At 48.1% G+C, this 19,387-nt stretch overlaps 1 long non-coding RNA gene across 1 annotated transcript; it reads left to right on the forward strand.

Annotated features, from left to right (window-relative positions):
• Positions 1-804: 804 nt before the first annotated feature.
• Positions 805-13,919, forward strand: LOC138915128 (uncharacterized). The gene is made up of 3 exons (XR_011420789.1): positions 805-8,987; positions 10,107-10,488; positions 11,537-13,919. It is a non-coding gene; the product is annotated as an uncharacterized lncRNA (long non-coding RNA).
• Positions 13,920-19,387: the final 5,468 nt, after the last annotated feature.

A 19,387-nucleotide genomic window follows, 5' to 3' on the forward strand; every position in this document is an offset into this window, starting at 1 on the left:
CCCCACAGAGAAACTATTCTGCGTTCTCTCACCATAGATTAATTTTGCTTATTTTTGCCCTTCCTATAAATGCAATGATGCGGTATCTCTCTTTCGTTCTGTGTTCTTTCCCTCAATATCTGGTTTGGAGGTTCAATCTTGACAGGCTACCATGGCAATAATTTGGTTTTTTACTTGGCAAGAAATATTCTCTTTTATGGTTATAGCACTATTTCATTACCCATTTTTCCGATGATGGACAGATTCATTTTTGGTTATTATGCATGAAGCAACTGTGAATATTCATATATGAGTTTTGCTGGGGGACATTCACTTGTGGAGATACCCAGCCTCCTGGGTACATACACCTAGGAACAGAATTACCTGGGGAAAGGGTCGAAACTGACACAGACTCTCGCAAAGGAGTTGTATCCTTTCACATTTCCCCCCAGATACAGGACACTTCCAGTCTCTCTGGTGTAGTCTCCAACACTTAGTATTCTCAGTCTTTTCAACTTTAGCCATCCTGCAGGCTGTGTAGTGGTTTGCCATCTTGGTTTTCCAAAGCTTACTGGCCAAGTGACTCTCTTATTATGCCAAGTGGCTTTTCTAATCTGCTCATTAATAAATGAGGTTGTTTGTAATTTTCCTTCTGACTTTATAGGATTTACTGTTCCTCATCAGATATAAGTATTGCAAGTAATTATTCCTAGTCTATGAATTGCTTTTACACTTTTTAAATAGTCATGTCTGATAAGCTAAAGAATCGATACTTTATGAAATCCACTTGGATCCATTTTTCATCTATAGCGAGTTCCTGGGTATTGTGCCTAAGAAACTTTTGCCTCTTCATGGTTCATGAAAATATTCGCATTTTTTTCCAAAGGCTTTATAGGTTTAACTTTCACATCTCCAATTAACTTCAATGTACGGTGGGACGTGGTTTTTCATATTAACTTATTTTTAAATAAATATTCATTTTTTCTAACGCTTTTTATGGAAAAGTCTTTGATTTCCCCAGTGAAACGTATTGGTGACTTTATTAAAAAAAAATCAAATAATTGTGTGTGTACGTGGGTAAATATTTTACTCTTGACTCTTTCACATTGATTTGCTTGTGTTGTGTTTACTTGCACCAATATTACAATGTTGTAATTATTATAGCTTTAAAGTGAATTTTGAAATGTAGTAGAGTGTGTCCTCCAACTTAATTCTCCTTCAAGGTTGTCTTGGCTATTCTAGGTACTTTCACTTCCATATACAGTTTAGAATTAGCTTGAAAATCTACCCAAAAAATGCCTGCTGCAATATTAATTGGGACAATGTTGGTCTGTCATTCTAACAATATTGAAGCTTCCAGTCTATGAATTTCATAGATTTGGGTCGATTTACTTAGATCTTCTTTAATTTCTCTCAGTAATAGTTTTCAGGGGTCTTTATTATACGTGTTCTAAGGCGTTTAATGATTGTGGATGGTAATCTTTATACTGTTTTACTGAATTTCATTTTCTCAGTAACTCATGGCTAGAATGGAGAAATACAACCGATTATGATATGAACGCTGCTGAGGTATAATTTAGGTACAATAGGCTGCACCACTTTAAAGGATACAATTAAATGCATCTGACGGACTACACACTCATGAAACTACTGCCACCGTCATGACACAGGGCATTTCCATTAGCTCGTGACCTTCCTTGCTCCCCTTTGCAGTCCATCACTCCCTCAACCCGAGACCCAGGCAACACGGTCATTACAGATGGGTTTGCATTTTTAACGACTTTATATAATGGAACCATACATGTACTCTTTCATGTCTGCATTTCTTCATGCAGCATAATGATTTTAAAATCCATCCACGTTACTCCACACATGAACACTTCATGCCTTTTTATTGCTAAGGGGTATTCCTTTGTACGGCTGTATCGTGTCTATTTATACATTCGTCTGTTAATGGACATCTGTGCAGTTCCCAGGTTTTGGCCATTATGAATAAAGCTATTGTGGATATTCGTGTGCGGATTGTTGTGTGAACATATTGCGTAAACACCTAGGAGTGGAGCGGCTTTTCCGTGACTGGTGTGTGTTTACCTGTGGTGCAGCTGTTCCAAGTGGTGGTGCCATTTTTCATTCCCACAAGTGCAAGAGATTTCTAGTTGCTTTGCACCCTCACCACATGTGGTATTTCCAGTCTCTTTAATTTTAGTCATGCTGATGGATGGGGAATGGGAACCATTGCAGGATGAATTTATTTCCTGGGTGACAGAGTTGAGCAACTTTTCATTTGCTTTTTGGCCATTAACATATCTTCTGTTGAGAAGTATTTCCTCAAGTCTTTTGACCAATTCTCTCATTGCATTATCTTACCAGACAAAATATGTGTAAGAAAGGTCCAGTGAAAACTACAGAACAATACTTCGAGAAATTAAAGAACTCAATTAATGGAGAGAGAAACTTGTTGTGGATTGGAAAACTCAAGATGCTTTAGACGTCAATTCTCCCCAAAGGGATCCACAGATCTATTACAGTCCCATTCCAAATTCCGGCAGGTCTGTTGGCACACTGACAAGCTGATTCTGAAATTTATATGGAAACGCAAATCATCTTGAATTATCAAAGCAATTTCACAAACGTAGATGAAAGATGGATAGCTTACATTGCCTATTCCCAGAATTACTATACAAATCTTCCACCCAATTTAAAATTGATTTGCCTTTTTATGATTTGGTTTTAAGAGTTCCTGTATAGTCTGGGTATAAGTCCTTTCTCACATAAGTGAGTTACAAATATTTTCAACTCACAGTGGCTTGACTTTTCATTCACTTACCAGTGTTTTTTGAAAAGCAAATGTTTTCCATTTTTGTGACATTCAATTTCTCAATGTTTTCTTTTATTGATTATGTTTTTTGTATCAATCTAAGAAACATTTGTCTAACCTAAAGTCACAAAAATTTTCCTCTTTGTTTTCTTCTGAAGTTTTACATTTTTAACGTTTACATTTAGATCTATTATCTATTTTGAGTTAATTTTTGGATATCCTGGGAGACATGGATTCTATTTATTTATTTAAGTATTTTTCATGTAGATATAAACAACCACTAGTTGGAAAAGCTTGAAAAAGATCATTCTTTATCATTTGTTGAAAAGACTATCTTTCCCCACTGCGGTATCTTTTTGCATTTGCCAAAGATCAGTCTCCTGGGGCTGGCCCAGTGGTGTAGCAGCTAAGTTCGTGTGCTCCAAAGGTGGCATGGGATTCACTGGTTCGGATCCTGGGCGGCGGTCTCCTCGCTGCTCCTCAAGCCACGCTGTGGCAGGCATCCCACATATAAAGCAGAGGAAGGACACAGATTTTAGCTCAGGGACAATCTTTCTCAGCAAAATGAGGAAGGTTAGTGGCGGATGTTAGCTCAGGGCTACTCTTACTCAAGAAATAAATAAATAAAGAAATAAAAATGTAAAAAATCAGTCTCATTATAGGTATCAGTTTACTTTTTGACTCTGTGTTCTGTTCCATCGATCTGTTGACTTATCATTACACCAATTCCGTACTGCTTTGAACAAAATAACTCTATAATAGTTCTTGAAATGAGGTAGAGCTGGCCCTCCAACATTGTTTTTTATTTTATAAATGTTTTGACTACGCTAGATCTTTGTCATTTTATATTCATTTAGAATCACATCATTCCTGTCTCCCTAACATGCTGACTGAGATTTGAGTTGGCTTGGGTTGGATCTATAGACCCAATTGGGGAAAACTGACATCTCAAAAATAATGAGTCTTCTGACCCTTGAACAGGGAATTGGTCTTCATGTTTTAGGTCGTCATCAATTTCTTTCACCAACGTCCTGTACTTTCATTTGTTTGACGCTATTATTTTTTACATTTCAGTTGTGCACTGGAATTACATAGACATAAAATGGATTTTTGTATATTGACCTTGTATCCTGCTAGAAACAAATGCTTCAGAATCAAGCCAGATCGGGCAGAGACCACAGTTTTGGGGACTTGTGTATTTGCCAGGTCAGAAGAATTCTTCAGATCAATTGAGGTTTTACCATCAGGCCAAAGAAGATAATCAACACCCATGTTGAGTCCTGCGGCCGGGAGGTGTTTGCAGGAGGGCTGTTGTGGACTAACGAATGTGAAAGGTTTTGTGTGTTCATCAGCAAGACTTCCTTAGAAGTGACCATTCGGTTGGTGAGGCTGCCAGTTTGTCCTTGTATCCAGCTGCGACGCCAGTTCCGAGATTTAGGGGGCAGTCTGCGCCCGTGTTATTTCATTTAGTCTGCCATAATCTATTCCAGCATTCTGTCCTGCCAGAATCTTTCCAACGGTATGCAAAGATAGAGCCCTCAAATACCATAAGTTCCTGCTTAGACACTGCCTCCTGTACCATCTCTGAAGTAGGCGTCCACTCCCATCAGTCTGTAAGGATCGGAGCCCTGTGGCTGCAACAGAATCTGTAGTCCCTTTGCGCCAGCCTCGTTCCCCCCAAAAGACGGTGAAAGACCTTCCGTTCAAATTAGGCCATGACCGGTGTGTGCAGCATATTTCAGTTCTCTCTTCAGTCACTGAGCTTTCCAGCCAGTCATGTAAAGCCTGCTCACCCGGATGACTCACAAGGTCTCATTCCCAGTGGGTCAGACGACTTGTCTCTGAAAGACCAAAGCATCTATTTGTCATTATGGATCTCTCCTAAAGCTTATTCTTGCTGGGCTAAAACATGGCTCACAAACACCTTTAGATGTGTTTTCTTTATATCTGTTTAATCGTTTTCTAAAGGCAGTGTCCAAACTGACTTTCTTTGTACAGTCCAATGTTTTGTTTCCCAATGCTCTGCCCATTTGACAGGACCCAAGAGTCAATATAAACATAGACTTCTCCCATTGGTTTGTTACCAACCAACTCACAGTTGTGTACATTACACATAATTCCATACATTTGGCTGACTGTCTCCTCCTTCTTTGACCTGTTTCCTGTTGGGCGTTCAGGTGTTGTAATGTCGCTCACTACTTCCACTGACATCCCTGCAGGACAGTGTGCTAACAGTAAAAGCAGTTGTTTTCCATTGCTATTTATCAAAGTTATCATACTCTCTTTAAGTCAGCATATTTGTGAGCATCATGAGTAGTTAATATCTATGGCAGTCAATTCTTCAGTTAGGTCAAAAACTCCAATTTGGAAATGAGAAACAACTTCTCTATTATTCTGGCTTTTTGGAAAAAATACACCATTTCCATTTCAGGTGTGCGTGCTGATGTGCAGCTTCCTGACCTCCTTTATAAAAGTGACTGTTGGTCCAAGAGAATACAGAACGAATTCTATACAGAATGACCGCAGATCACGGGCTAAACGTTTAGTGTCCACGGGGTCCAAAGTTTTGCCAAACATGTTTTTCTAAGAGGTCATGTTCTTCTGAGCCAACTCATTTGCGACTCCAAAAGCCTCAAGCCATTTTCTCTGCCATCTTGCGGCCACTGCCATAAAATCTGTTTTGCCTCTTCTTACGGCACCCACAGTGGGATTTGTTTTGTTTCGTGGCCCTAGAGACCCAGCCGTTTTCCCAGCTTGTTTGAGCGCATGAAGGACCTCCTGCTTCTGTAAGATCAGTGGAAATCAGTGGCTCTCTTCGTTATTTGGTCTATACAGTCATCATTTGGGTCATTTGGGGAAGGTGTTGTTTTTACAAGTCGCTAAATGCTGCTAAATGCAATTGATTTTCTCTCGCTACATGACACTACACCCCAAGCATGGATTGTATTCCCGAAAACATCACTTTCTGAGTGGGATCTTGAAAGTTTTTGAGATTCATTGCCGAATCACACATTGTTCAGTCATTTTGAGTCCATCTCTCTGTTTTTTCTCTTGATACGGCTACTATGTAAACAAGATCTGTGAAATGAAACACAGGAAGGAGGCCCATGCCAATATTTGGGACACTCAACTATGACGGTTGGTCACCAGGACACTCTCTGGAGGACATTCTCTAGACTTTTCGTGGTGAATAATGTCATGGAAACAGAAGTCGAATAATAATGAAGTGTATTTGAAATCTGTAGAATGTTATAAATCAATGTTACCTCATTAAACATAAAAGAAGAAAATTAAAATTAAAGAAAAAGCCTAGTTAGACTTGCCTCTTTATTTCTCCAGCTGGCCAGGACATAGACAGTAACCACTGAGATCAGCAGTTTTCTCTGGTGACATTGGTAGTGTTGACTGCTTGGAGCCAACATGGAGCCTAATTGCTTGTATCCCGAGAGGCTGAAATCTGGCTGAGGTCCTAGGTCACTGGGCCAGGAAAGGTCATCTATCTGCTGGAAGAAACAGAAAGGGGAGAAGGACAACCAGCGAGGTCATCCCAAGGCAGCACTGGCCACTTCCTGCAATGACCCACTACCACTACGTTTTTCATGACTTCCTGGTTCCTAGACTGAGAGCTCTGTGAAGCTGGAATATTTTCTTCATCTCTGTATTCATGGCTCCCAGCACCAAGTCAAGCCCTGACGAGGCTCTCGTGACATTCGTTCACTGATCGAATCAAAGTGGTTGCAAATCATCATCTCGCTACATTCTTGTCCCAAATGTCCTGTCAGGAATGCTCTGCTCTCTCTCAGGATGTAGCAGATGCCCAGCCTTAGAGAGGAGCCTGCCCTACACTCTCTAGGCCCTATGACACTCACCTGGGGTCAGCTCTGCTGATGACGGGACTGTCCTCAGGGCTTCCACTCGATGGTTCACCCTGTCATTAGGAAGAGATGTCCTCGGCCTCCCCTCCCATCCTCTGGGCTGCCACGACACCCAAGTTTACGAGAGCTACCACAGGGTATTGAAACTGTCTGCTTGCATTCTTCCTCTCACTGCTCTGATTTCCTCAGGGAAATCTCACTCTTTTCTGAACTCCAAGTTCTTAACACTGCATAGGGGAAATTAAGCTCTCAACAAATACTTAAGACATAGTGTGTGTGAAGCCTTTCTCAACATAGATACAGAAGAACATTATTAGGATCACCGATTCAGATGCAAGGGTTCCCTAGCCATGGCCCTCCTGGCTTTAGGGCACAGCTGTTTAACGTAAGAACGGACATCTCCAGCCTTTCCTCAAACATCATTTACCCCTCTAAGCCCACACTTACTGCGAGGGCATCCAGTGTGAGGGCAGCCCCAAGGTGGAGGCTGCGGGGTCTAGGGCAGAGCCTCATGGTCGCTTCCTCCTCTTCTTGGAATTGGTGCTTCCCAGAAGGAGAAACCAACCCCGATCCATCCTTGGATCTCCTTGGCAGGTGCACAGGTTCACCGTGGAGTAAGTTGCTCTCCCAGTCCTCGCTGTTCAGCCCAGGCCTGCTCACGCGGAGCTGGGTGATGCTGTACGCATTCCTCAGTTTCCCTTGACTTTTCTGAACTCAACTTGGCCTGATTCTCACCTCCTTTGGCAACCACCTGCTCCACCAGTACCTGACCATTCTTTGGGTTGTTCTCAGCCTCCAAACCTGCTGATTTTCTTTCTTCCATCTGCTCTCTCAGTTCTGTGTTTTCAGCCCGCGAGCTCAGCTCAGGCTCCTACAGGAGACAAACAGAGAAGGGACCAAGGTCGGCTCTTGGCTGCAGTTCCCAGGGCACATTTAACACGCAACTCATTCCTCCATGCACTTAGAGAAAACCGAGCAGGAAAGGATTTTGAGAATTTGAATAACAACCTTATCTTACTGATGAGCAAACTGAGGCCCAGAGAGAACAGCAGATTTTCCCAGGATCCTTCACCACTTGACGGCGGCAGAGGCACCACACAAGCATCGGCCACAAGATTCCATGTGCAAAAGCACCTACCACACCCTCCAGGAACCCACATCTGAATCTGAAGGGACACTGGATCAAACATCAGTATTTCCACCGTTAGAACAAAAATATCTGAAGGACCTTGTCGGGGACAATTCTTTTATCACAGTTCTATAGTCTTCTCATGTATACTCAGTCAGTTTTCAAGCCGAGTTGGCACAATGAGACCAGCACACACCAGTATTAAGTACAATTTATCACAGCGACCATTGAATTGTACTTAGGGGGGCCAGCCCTGTGGTCGAGCGGTTAAGTTTGCCGGCTTTGCTTTGGTGGCCCAGGGTTTCACTGGTTCGGAACCTGAGTGTGGACATGGCACCGCTCATCAGGCCATGCTGAGGCAGTGTCCCGCATGCCACAACTAGAAGGACCCACGACTAAAATATGCAACTATGTACTGGGAAGATTTGGGGAGAAAAAGCAAGGAGGAAAAAAAAGATTGGCAACAGTTGTTAGCTCAGGCACCAATCTTTAAAAAGAAAATGTATTTATGGGAGCATCTGTGAAACGTCTAGCTCCTGTGTCAGAAGATCATCTTCCTGAGAGCAGGCGTGCTCTCTGCCTTGTCCACCCCATCTCCCCGGGGCCTCCACAAGAGCCCGCCAGATAAACCTCTCAGGAAATACTTGCCAAGTGGATAAACAAGAGTTCCCAGGAATAACTAACTTTCGCTGATGTCTTCTGGTCCCAGCCACATCTGCAGGCAAACCCTATCCCAGGTCTGTGTTGAAGCAATAGAAGCACGGCCTTGGGAAAGGCAGTCAGAGGGTCAAAGACCAGCTCCACCACGGACCCAGAATGTTTGTGTGGAGGATTGCATTACCCTCTTTGAGTGTATTTACCTCATGTATAATGGAGGAGAATGTAGAATGTGAAAGAGAGAAGGCAGCATTGACCACCAGAGTGGTGGTGGATGATTAAATGAGATATCATGCAGTAGACAGGGCTCCAATCCGTGGCCACCAGCTTCATAGCTAAAGACATCCACATCGGAGACAGTGTGGCGCTTGTTGAAAACGTCTGTGGTTAAGGCCCAAAAAACTGCATTTCACAAAAAAATTCCAAGGACAATCTCATGCAAGGAAAGAGCCCCACCATTAAACAAACAATCTAGGATGGAAACCTCCAAAAGCTCTAGGGGCAGCAAGAATGACTCAGCTGGAGCACGGTAAGTCCCTTGTCCAAGGTGTCCTTTGTGTGGGAAGTGTCCCCCTTTCCAGGAAGGGTTCTCACCTGACGTGGGCCACAAAGAGGACCCTGCTTCCGCAGTCGGGGCTTCTAGAGTGCCTCCACTGTCCTTTAGGTTTTCTCTGCTGTAATCACTGGGGATCTCAACCCTCATCTGGGTCATTTCTGTCTGAAGACCTCTGTGATTTTCTTCTCCTCTTGGAGAAAGAGAGGGCGGAGGTCAGTTCTGGGGCTCCACAGTTCTAGGCTTTCTCCTAAGCCGCCTACGGGAGCGGAAAGAGATCACGACGGAGAGAAATCAGGTCAATAAAGAGGATCCCAGAGGAGCATGAGATCGCAAGGGCAGGCCCTCATGGGAGACAGTCAGAACCCCGACAGGGTCAATATCAGACCTATTCAGAGGGAGAGGACACACCGATCGATTCTGTGGGCAGAGGATCCAGTCCTGTCCTTCCAGACTTCTGATCTACAGAACTGTGAGATGACAAATGTGTGTTGTTTTATACCACTGTCTTTGTAATCTGTTAACAGGCAGCAATAGAAAACTAATTCAGATGCTTGTCTCTATTCTGTTGATTTTTCAATTTTCAAAACACGTATGGTAATGCCCATAAACTAAAAAAGACCAAAGAACCACAGTAAAAACCTTGTGCCTTGTAAATCTTGTGTTCCCCTTCCTATGACTGTTCCCAAACCCTTGTATCAGGAAGGACACTATGAAGGGCATTTCAGGCGCTGGAGGAATGTCTCTTTAATGGGACCAACCAAATCTCTAAAAGAGTGAAGAGGCCACGATACTTAACTCCCCATAACATTCTCTACGAATCCATCATCTACCTCTATTTTCTAAGTCAGATCATGTTTTAGCTCCTTGTTCTTCTGAACTCACCAGACAAGGTTTTATAGCAAGTACCAGTTCCCGGCACAGGCGAACCAATTCAAGGAGAGCAATAGAACAGACACTCTATTAAGTTCCCCAAACACATTGTTTACATTGAATGCAATCTCTCCTCCTATTCGGACTAGAAATAAAGAACAGTTCTATTTTTGGAACTCCATTTCTAACGAAAATTTCAACTTACAGGTCTCTATTTTCCAGGTTTTCTTCTGCTCGATTCCAGTCATGGACACCTCACTCCTTAGGGTTAGCGAGTTCCCAATGCCCTGCAGCCTGGACTCTCTCAGTGGAACTCAGGGGAACGCAACCTCAAACCTCATCTATGAACCAGGCCCTCACCCTCAAAATCCAGGACAGTGTGCAAACCCAACAGGCAATAGCATCCACCCAGGAGGAGGGATATGTTTGCACGTCTCTTGGCCCACATTATCTGAGAGAACAGAGCAGTCATAACGTAGAAGAGAACAGAGAAAAGTCATATGGATTTCAGCTTTGCCAGGATGTCAGTGAAGTCAGACGAATGAGCATAAACTCATTGGAGGAACTCTCTCAAGAAGGATTTAATCGTTGACAAAAATAGACGGTAGGTACAGATGCTACCGAGTGTTGGCAAGAGGGTGGAGAAAGGAATATTCTCTTAAATGATTGGGAATATGAAGTGGTAAAGCTTCTTTGCAAGGCAGTAGGGCAGGATTTAGCAAAACTATACATGTACCAATATATTTCTAAACCCAGCACTTCCCTTTACAGAGACAGATGCTAGAGTAATACTTACACAAGCAATGATAGCTATAGACACAGACATAGATATAGATATACAGATGTCCCATGCAGCATTGTTTGTAAAACACTGGAACGAAGTCCATGGCCATCAATTGGAGAACACTTATTTATAGTGGTCCATCCATACCCTGAAAGGGTCTGAAGCTGTTTGAAAAAACAAGGCAGCTAATAACAATGCAGATGGGGATGGACTGGGAAGAGCTAAGATGGACTGAGTATTTACTCTGTGCCAGGCACTGGGCTCAATGCTTTCCCTGCACATCTCATTTAAACCTAGGACAACGCAGCGGGGAAGAACTCCCATTTCACCCATTTTTAAGTGAGAAATTGAGCCACAGAAAATTCAAGAAACTTAGCCAACATCACACGGTTACCCAGTCAGGTTTGCACCTAAAGCTTGTGAGACCAGGGTGCTCTCTTTCCTGGTTCTTTATTTGAGGGATTTCCAGAGAGAAAGAAAAATACCAGCCTCTGATGCCCTGAACTGATCTGACACTCACAGCCTGACCGTTTTGTTCTCATGCTGGAAATAAACCATCTCACATCCAGAATATCAACCTCAGACAAGATTACTCTCAGACTTGCATAAAATGAGACAAAACAAGGCTACCTCATAATTTTGTCCAGGCACAGGCAAAGACAAGGTCACTATGCAACCTACAAAATCCCAAACATCCTCCTCTTTTTCTAAGGAAATGGCTGTTACTTCGTTAGTCCAGTCATTGAATTGCCCCTGCTGACAACAGTATTCAGTATGGAACACACCCTGCCTCCTTCCATCCTTCCCCACATCACCCAGCCAAAGCCCAAATCCTCTAATACGTTCCTTCTAACGCCCTCTTTCTTAGATCGTGGGGTGTGTTCTTTCTGGCTGCAAGGAATAAAAGACCGAACTTGCTGACGAAGAAGTGTGTTCCTGGCGATTTGGCTTAAGGGAATTGACACCAGCTTTCCAGGAGGAGCAGCTGTAAACACCCAGCCTCAGGAAGGAAGCTTATGTTCTCTGTGAGATATCTAGGCTCTGAAACTCCACAACTTGTTTTCACCCTTAAAGAAAAAACAGATTCTTTCCACCTAATCCTTTTAGTAACCAACGTGAACCTTAGGAATTTAGGCAGGATTTTTCCACGTCTGATTTAAAGTCGAGAGATTGAGGACAAGGTGAAGAGAGAATCTAGTTAAGAGAGAACGTGCAGGACAACTATAGCTTAAAAGGACCTGGGATCAGTGAAAACCCGGTGTCCCTCGCGGGGCCTGACCACCCTCCCTTCATCTGACAGATGAACCAGCCCACCTATTACCCAACGAAAGGCGGGCGCTGGTCCTCTCTGCCAGGTCTCTCTAGCCCCAGGCTGCCGCAGCCTGGGCTCTTCTCCCTTGTCTAACCGCGCCAGCGCCAGAAGACCTGGGGTCCAAGAATTGTGTGGAGATATCTACACTACCATCGTGTGATATCCTAAGAATCAGAAATTTCTGTTGGTGACAAAGTGACAGGACTGTCATATGCCCACATTCAGACGGAAAAGCTATATTTCTTGAAGAAATTAGTCAAGTAAAGACGTCATTCTCCCACCCACCTTAGATGTACGACGTTTTGCAGTGCATGTCGCTGGATCGCGTGGCAAGGGCTGTTCTAGGCGGTTTTGGTGACCGGCGGCCTCCATCAAAGGCATGGAGCACTTGGCCGGCTCTGTGGGGTCTCCTCCCGCAAAGGGGCAGGGCCCCTCCCCCTTCCTTTTCCTAGGAAACTGCGGGACACTGTTCCCAACTCCTCTCCCCTGGTGAGTGTGAGAGCGTCATGACTGCTCGTTTCTTCCCTGGAAATCCTGTTCCTCATATCTGTCCTTACCAGACACACCTTCTGAGTTCATCTTTCTTCTCCTTTTATTCCCTCAAAATCTTGCTCCCATTTCTAAATCACATCCTTGGCCTGAGCCTGAAAATCTTTTGCTGTTGCTCTTATTCCTTCCATGGTAGTTTTAGTCCTCAAGCGCTCTTGTTCTAAAGTGGTCTCCGGATGAAGCGCCATCCCCAGGCATGAGGCCTAGCACCCCGCGGCCTAAACCGGGAGGGTGATGACGTCACTTCCTGCTCAGTTTCCTGTCCTGCCATTGGCCGGGAGGGTGGAGTGGGAGGGGAAAAGTGCGGGCAGGAGGCGGTGCGTGGGTCAGAAGGAAGTAGCAGTGAATGACACCAGGCCAGGGGGCGGGTCTTATGCAGATGAGACAGGTCCAGGGGCTGCTGTTCAGACTCCCGTTGGTCACAGACCCTATGACTTCCTGAGCCACAGGGATGGAGTCCAGGATGGTTGCCTGAATTTGAGAGCAACTTCTTTGCAGAGGACCCCAGGGACTGGGGGAGGGGGTCCTAGAGACTGGGAGTGGACTGTGTAAGGCTATAAGGCTATGCCAGGGCGGCAGGGAACGATGTTTCATGCGCTGTGCCACAGATAGCCCCAAAATGGAGGTGCTTCCTCAGGGTAAGGTTGCTGAATCGTACTTCAACGTTTGTCATCCCCATCATTTTTCCAACTTTGAGGGTCTGACTGTGTCATATGTGACCCCGAGTCCTGGTGCATGGGCTGTGTCCTGTTTGGGATTTCCTGAGAGCTGTCTTAATCCCGAGCTGTTCTCCTAATCTTTCTTTCCTTCCAAATTGGCCACTCTAGCTCTTCTGCTGATCTAGTGCTGTGGGCACTGAGTTCTCTCCTGCTCCCTTCATGAGGCCTGCCACAGACTCAGGGGAGGAACAACACTGGCCAGGTCCAGGGTCTTTACTGTCTGTTGCTTGGCTCCCGTTGCTGCTGGCTAATGGTTTTTGTTTTGTCGTTGCTCTGTGAGTGAGTGTGTGTGTGTTTTGCCACGTGTTTACATTGGGTGTGAGCTTTTGGGGACACATGAGAAAGCTGATGCTGGGAACCTCAGGCCACCTTCTGTGGGTTCTGCTGCTTCTCTGGCTTCTCTCCAGGTTGTTGACCTCTGTTGGAGGCCACTGTCCCCTCACCTCTGCCTTTGGGCATTTCCTGTCTACAGGCCTCTGACATCCTTGGAATGCTCTGGCCACCCAGCCCTTGAGGAGCTCTTGCCTAGGAACCCACAAAATGCCTGGGGTAACTGGGAATCCTCTTCTCTGCCATGGTTATCAAACACACTTCCTTCTTAGAAGGTCCCAAGAATTAGGACAATTCTGAGTCCCCCCACCCCCTACCCCCCAATAAAGCTTGGCATCTCAGTCCATGGCTCTAGAATGCACTGGATTCCAAGCTCCTCAGAGATACCCGCTGTTGGTCCAGGGACACTAGGTCAGAGCTATGGTTGCCAGCACCATGCTTGTCACACAGGGCCTCCTCCAGTCCTGGTGCCACCACTTGTCTGGTTGGGACCAGGGCCCACCTCCTGGGCTTCCCCTGTGGGTCACGTGGATGGAATAGTGTCCCACACCTCCTAGTGCTGTGCAGATGGAGATACCCCAACTGCTCACTTAGCACAGTTTGTGCTTCCTGGTATGATCTGCATTGACAGAATGATATATTTTCTTCAACTGGATCATGCAATATGCAGAAGGCTGCAGAAAACATAAACGTACACCTTAATGAATGGCTGTAAATTAAAATAACGCCCACCTAGATCAATACCTACAATTTATGAGACTTCCAGAAGCTTCACACGTGCCCCTTCCTAAAGACATTTTATTCCCTGCCCTTAGCAGTAACCGCAGTCTTATGTTCATGGTGTTCCATTCCTCGTTTACTTCATAGTTTCATTTATCATGCACTCCGCACAGGTCTGGGTTTAACCTGTAATCATACGGTATATATTCTCTTCTGTCTGGCTTTTTTCACTAAAAATTATGGATTCAGGAGTCATCAGTGATTCCTCCGTTGCCATGGCTAACGAACTATACCCCGATTTAGTTCTCCATTCTATTGACGATGGACATTTGGGTTGTTTCCAGTTTGCGGCTCTTTCACACAATGAGGCTATGGTTCTTATTGTGCAGGTGTCCTGAACTCAGTGGATCACACAACAAGGAGTGGAATTCTAGGGTCCTGTATTTCGCCTGTCCAAGACTTTCTGAGGTTAAAAAACAAATTATAACGCAAAGCTGCAGATTGTAAAATTCATAGGAACAGAATAGAACAAACTGAATCCATGTGATTACTGGATATATAGATGCAAGCCTACATGTTCGAGTACTAATCAGTGTGTTTTCTATGTTCATCCTCCCCGCTCCATTCAAGTTTGACATCTCCACGTATCCAACTAGAATGACCTGGGAGGGCTAGAACCTATTCAGCAGGGGGACCCCATGGCTCCATGAGGAGACCTGGCCTACACATGCTTTTCTCTTGGGAGCTTTTTATACTTTGGACTCTCCAGACCCTCTCACAAGACCAGGGTTTGGCAAATGAAGGCCTGGGGTGGGGGTGGGGCAGAGAGTTGGGAGGCTACAGTCCTGTTGTGGGTGAAGGATTTGGGCCCAGGCTTGGGGATATCCAGTGGAAAAAGAAAGGATCTCCAGAACGAGGGCATTGGAGGAGGAATGAGAGGCTGTTCCTGTGGAAAGAAAGGAGGCTGGAGGATGAGAGACCAGAATTTGTGTTTGCAGACTCGGATAAAGGGGAATTCCAGAGAGAGGGGCTGCCATTCTGGGGCCAGGGACTAGAGCCACCTTGGTATTCAGCTCCCCGTCCTCCACCTCTTCCTCCTTCTCCTCCTCATCTGCCCCTCCTCCCATATCCTGCCTCTCCATTCCCCTCCCCTTCCTCCTCCATCTCATGATGGCACACAGCGCGCCATAGGGAGCCACACAGTAGGCATAGGAAGATGTTTTAAGTTATTTTAAAATCAGAAGAAAAAGAAGTCTCTTCTGGTCAAAGAAAATACTTTAACACATAATAATAATAATTTGTTTCCATTATGCCAACACAGTGGTAAAAAATACTTTTTAATATTTTATGGGTGAGAGCGCCCAGGAAGGCAAAAGTACATAGGCCCCACGAAAGTCATCATGTGAACTGTGTGCTTTGTGTGCATTTGCAGGGTATTGTACCTGAAAGCAAAGACCTATACAGCCAACCAAACAAGGGCGAAGGACTCAGCAGATGTAGTGCAAGGCCTCTGTCCCTGGTGCTCTTTGGCAGAATCTCCCCCCCCTCCAGGGAAGGGGTCCTACTTGGAGGGCCCAGAAGAGATTCCTCCATCTGAGCCTTTAGTTCTTTCAGTCCCGCTTTGGCGTCTCCTCTCCTCTGGGTGCTGGATGTTCTCAGCGCTCAGGGGGAGAATATTTTCTTGAAGACCACGGTTACTGCCTCTACTATGGGGAGACACGAGGAAGAGATGCATTAGGCACTTATCAATGACCCAATTTTCTCCACATCCATGTGGTTGATCTGGAGTGAGAGAATGATTTAAAGAGATCAGATCACTCAAGAGGTTCCATCCAAACCTGGCAGCACAGAGGCAGCTCCTAAGTGAAGAGTCAGCCCTACTGTGTGGCATGTGGATAACTGCTTCCTTGGCCACGTGGGCCCTGGAGACGACTGTGGCGGGAGACAAGGAGAGAGACAGCCATGAGGAAGCAGTGGGGGGGTCACCAAGTGTATGAGAAGAAAAACAAACAAACAATGAGTCAGTCCATTGAAAAGAAAGATGTGTTTTAATTATGCTGGAGGGCAGGAGGCTGTGATTCCTATCTTCTGGGTGGAATAAAGTCCCCTGAGATAACACCTCGTAAGTCAGGAAGCTTCATGACACCCCATATCACCTTAGAGATGGTACAATTAGCTGAAGGGCCTGATCCAAGACCACAAAGTTCATCAGAAAGAGAGCACCCGGCAGAGGGCCAGACCTCCAAAGAGGAGAGAATCGGGTCGCCTTGTGACAGCCGGGCCTGGGTCACCAACCTGGAAGTCTCCTGACCAGCTGGGCGCTGGAGGCACCTGGGGTTCCTGGGAGGGGATGGGGTTGGGGGAGAGGGCAGGTGGATGTGGGGGGCTGAGCCCTTCAGCCAGGAGAAGGAGAGCCGAGCCACAGTGCTCTGCGGTCTGAGAAAAGCGTGAGGAGGAGATGAGAGCCCCAGGGCACGCTGGCTGGTCTCTGGGGACTTGGGCACCAGCCCCCTTCTGGCGTCCTCTCCGGGATCTGTGGATCCCTGAGCTCTGGAAAGGCGCCCATCCTCCCGAGCTGGGGGCCCGCAGAGTTAGCCCAGGCTGCTCTTGGCACGGGTGGGGGTGCAGGGTCAGAGCCGAGTGCAGGAGTGGGGTGCCGAATGCTGGCCGACCCCCGCAGACCTCGCGGTGAGCGACGCCAACCCTGCCTCCCTCTCCCAGGAGCGGACCATGAAGAGTCTGGGGGCAGAAGGGAGGGGAGACGAGGAGGGAACGGCCGGGGGCTGCAGGGCACGCTGGGGTCGGCACCGACCGCTGGAGGGAGGGCGAGTGGCTGCTTCTGGGGGGACAACAAGCGGCCGTGGAAAGCGGTGCCCGAGGCGGCGGGGGTTCGGTGGGTCGCACTCACCGACGACGCGCAGCACGTTCCGGGAGCGCCAGGTGCGCGGGACAGAGCGCCGGCCCAGCTGCGGAGCCCGCCCCGCCCCGCCCCGCCCCGCCCCGCCCCCAGGACGCGTGCGCGCAGGCCCCGCCCCTACGCCCGGCCCCGCCCCTCGCTCCCCCTCCTCTGTGGTTCCTGCCGAGCCGGCTGCGGCGGCGAGAACCGGAGACCCCGAGCTGCGGCGTCAGGTGAGTCCGCGGCGGGCCCGGGGCCGGGGTGGGCGAGCTGCCGGGGACGGGCGGGGGGCGGCGGACGCGAGGGGCGATGCGGGGTCCGAGGGTGCGGGCGTCTCCATCGGGGACCCCCATTCGCCACCCACGGCGTCCCCACCGGGGTCCCCGCCGCCCTCGGCCTTGCTGGGGCCGGCAGGCCTCGGACCGTTAGCTGGCGTGGAGTCGCCACCCTTAGACCCCAGAGTTCCAGGCAAGCGGCTTCGGGGGTGGGGTCGTTTCTGCCCAGAGGAGGCTCGCGGGGCCCGTGATGAGGGGTGGTCTGGGGCTGGCTCTGCAGCAGGGGGCGCCCGGATCCTAGAGGATGCTGCCACCCTGAATCAATCGAGGAGGCTCTAAAGTTCTCCGGAACCAACTAGAACCCCTGCGATATTTTCAGGGATGCGAATGCCACAGGTCTGGGTTGGGTAAGATGCAGCCTCAGGATGGGAGACCCCACCTCTAGCGCTGCAGACCCCCTTAGTGGGTGGAGCCCCCATGCCGCGCGCTTGGAAAGGCTCCCCGCCCTCAGGGTCTCCAGTCCCCCACCCGTGCCCCGCCAGCCAGACGAGGGTGCCCCCTGCACCCAGCTTCTCTGTGCACTGCTCCCGTTAAATTCCCTGGGGAGGAAAAAAAAAGCAAACAAATTCTCCGGGGAGGAAAAACCTGGAGTCTAATTAGCGTTTAGGCTTCTCATTGAGAAATCGTTTATCCTATTCTTCCGGGCCAGCGTGGATGGAGGGAGAGAAGGCGCCGAGGGTTTGGGCAGGTGGGATTCAGGGAGAGCACTGAGCAGTGCGGGGGACATCCACCTTTGGTTGAGGCCCCCCCTGCACAGGTTGTTGGCTTCCCCTCTCAGATCAGCAAGGGGAGGGGGGCGGATTTAACCATCTGACTCAGACCCCCTGGAGGGGAGACAGGCTGTGCCTCTCCTGATGCTCCCGGACCCCCGCACTATTGCTGGGTTCCCGAGGCCTGGACCCTGACTGCTGGTCTGTGTCACCCGCTCTCCCACCCCAGGCGTGCCCTCTTCTGTGCAGGTGCTGGCTCGGCCCTGGCCCTCAGGCTCCTGCGCGCATGGCCCTGCCGGCCCTCTGCTGCCCCCTGCGGCCCTGCGGGGAAAGCTGCCCGTCCGGGCCTGGCTGACCCCCTCTCTGTGCAGTGGCTCAAGTGGACTTAACGGCCAGGTTCTTGGTGGGGCTCAAGGTCATTCCCCAGGCATTGGCCTGTGCTGAGGTGACTGACTCCAGCCCCAGGTGAGATGTCTGCCCTGCTGCAGGCCACATGCCCTGCCCATGGCCTGACCCCACTCCAGTTGTCAGCGCCCACCTAGAAGCAGAGTAGGTATCCCCTCCAGACAGCAGGGCAGCCAGGGCTCCATGGGGCCCAAGAAGTCTTGGTTTACAATCCAGACCTGTGACTGCCTTTGGGCAGACTCACGCGCCGTAACTGCTCTTATCACACTTGTCACACACAGACACAGGCCTAGTTCTGGATTGTGTGGTGGCACAGCAGGATGACTCACTGTAGCTTTAAGAACACTTTCTCAGACTCACACACTCACACAGAGGCACACAGGCCTTTGTGCTCCCGCAGGTGGCACCCGAGGCCCCAGTTGGGTGCGGGTGGAAAAGAGGTCCCTCGATCACTGGAGGTCACACCCATGGATGATGGAGGGTGAGCGTGTACCCTGCCTGTGTGCGCTGGTGTGCCCAAAGTACACGATGGACACACAGATCCCGTGCTCAGACGTCTACACCAGGGACACCGTGGGTGTGCCGTGTGTCTCCTGGGTGCTCATCGCTCTCTCTCCCCAGCAGTCTGGCCTCCACTCTGCCTTCAGGGGTGCTTCATATAGTTCTTCCTGGCACCTCCCGGGCTGTGACTCTGGGCCCCGTGGCCATCATGTCCCTCCTGGTCTCCTTCTACACCTTCCGTG

The sequence above is a fragment of the Equus caballus genome, chromosome 8, assembly GCF_041296265.1.
Source record: "Equus caballus isolate H_3958 breed thoroughbred chromosome 8, TB-T2T, whole genome shotgun sequence".
NCBI classification, from domain to species: domain Eukaryota; kingdom Metazoa; phylum Chordata; class Mammalia; order Perissodactyla; family Equidae; genus Equus; species Equus caballus.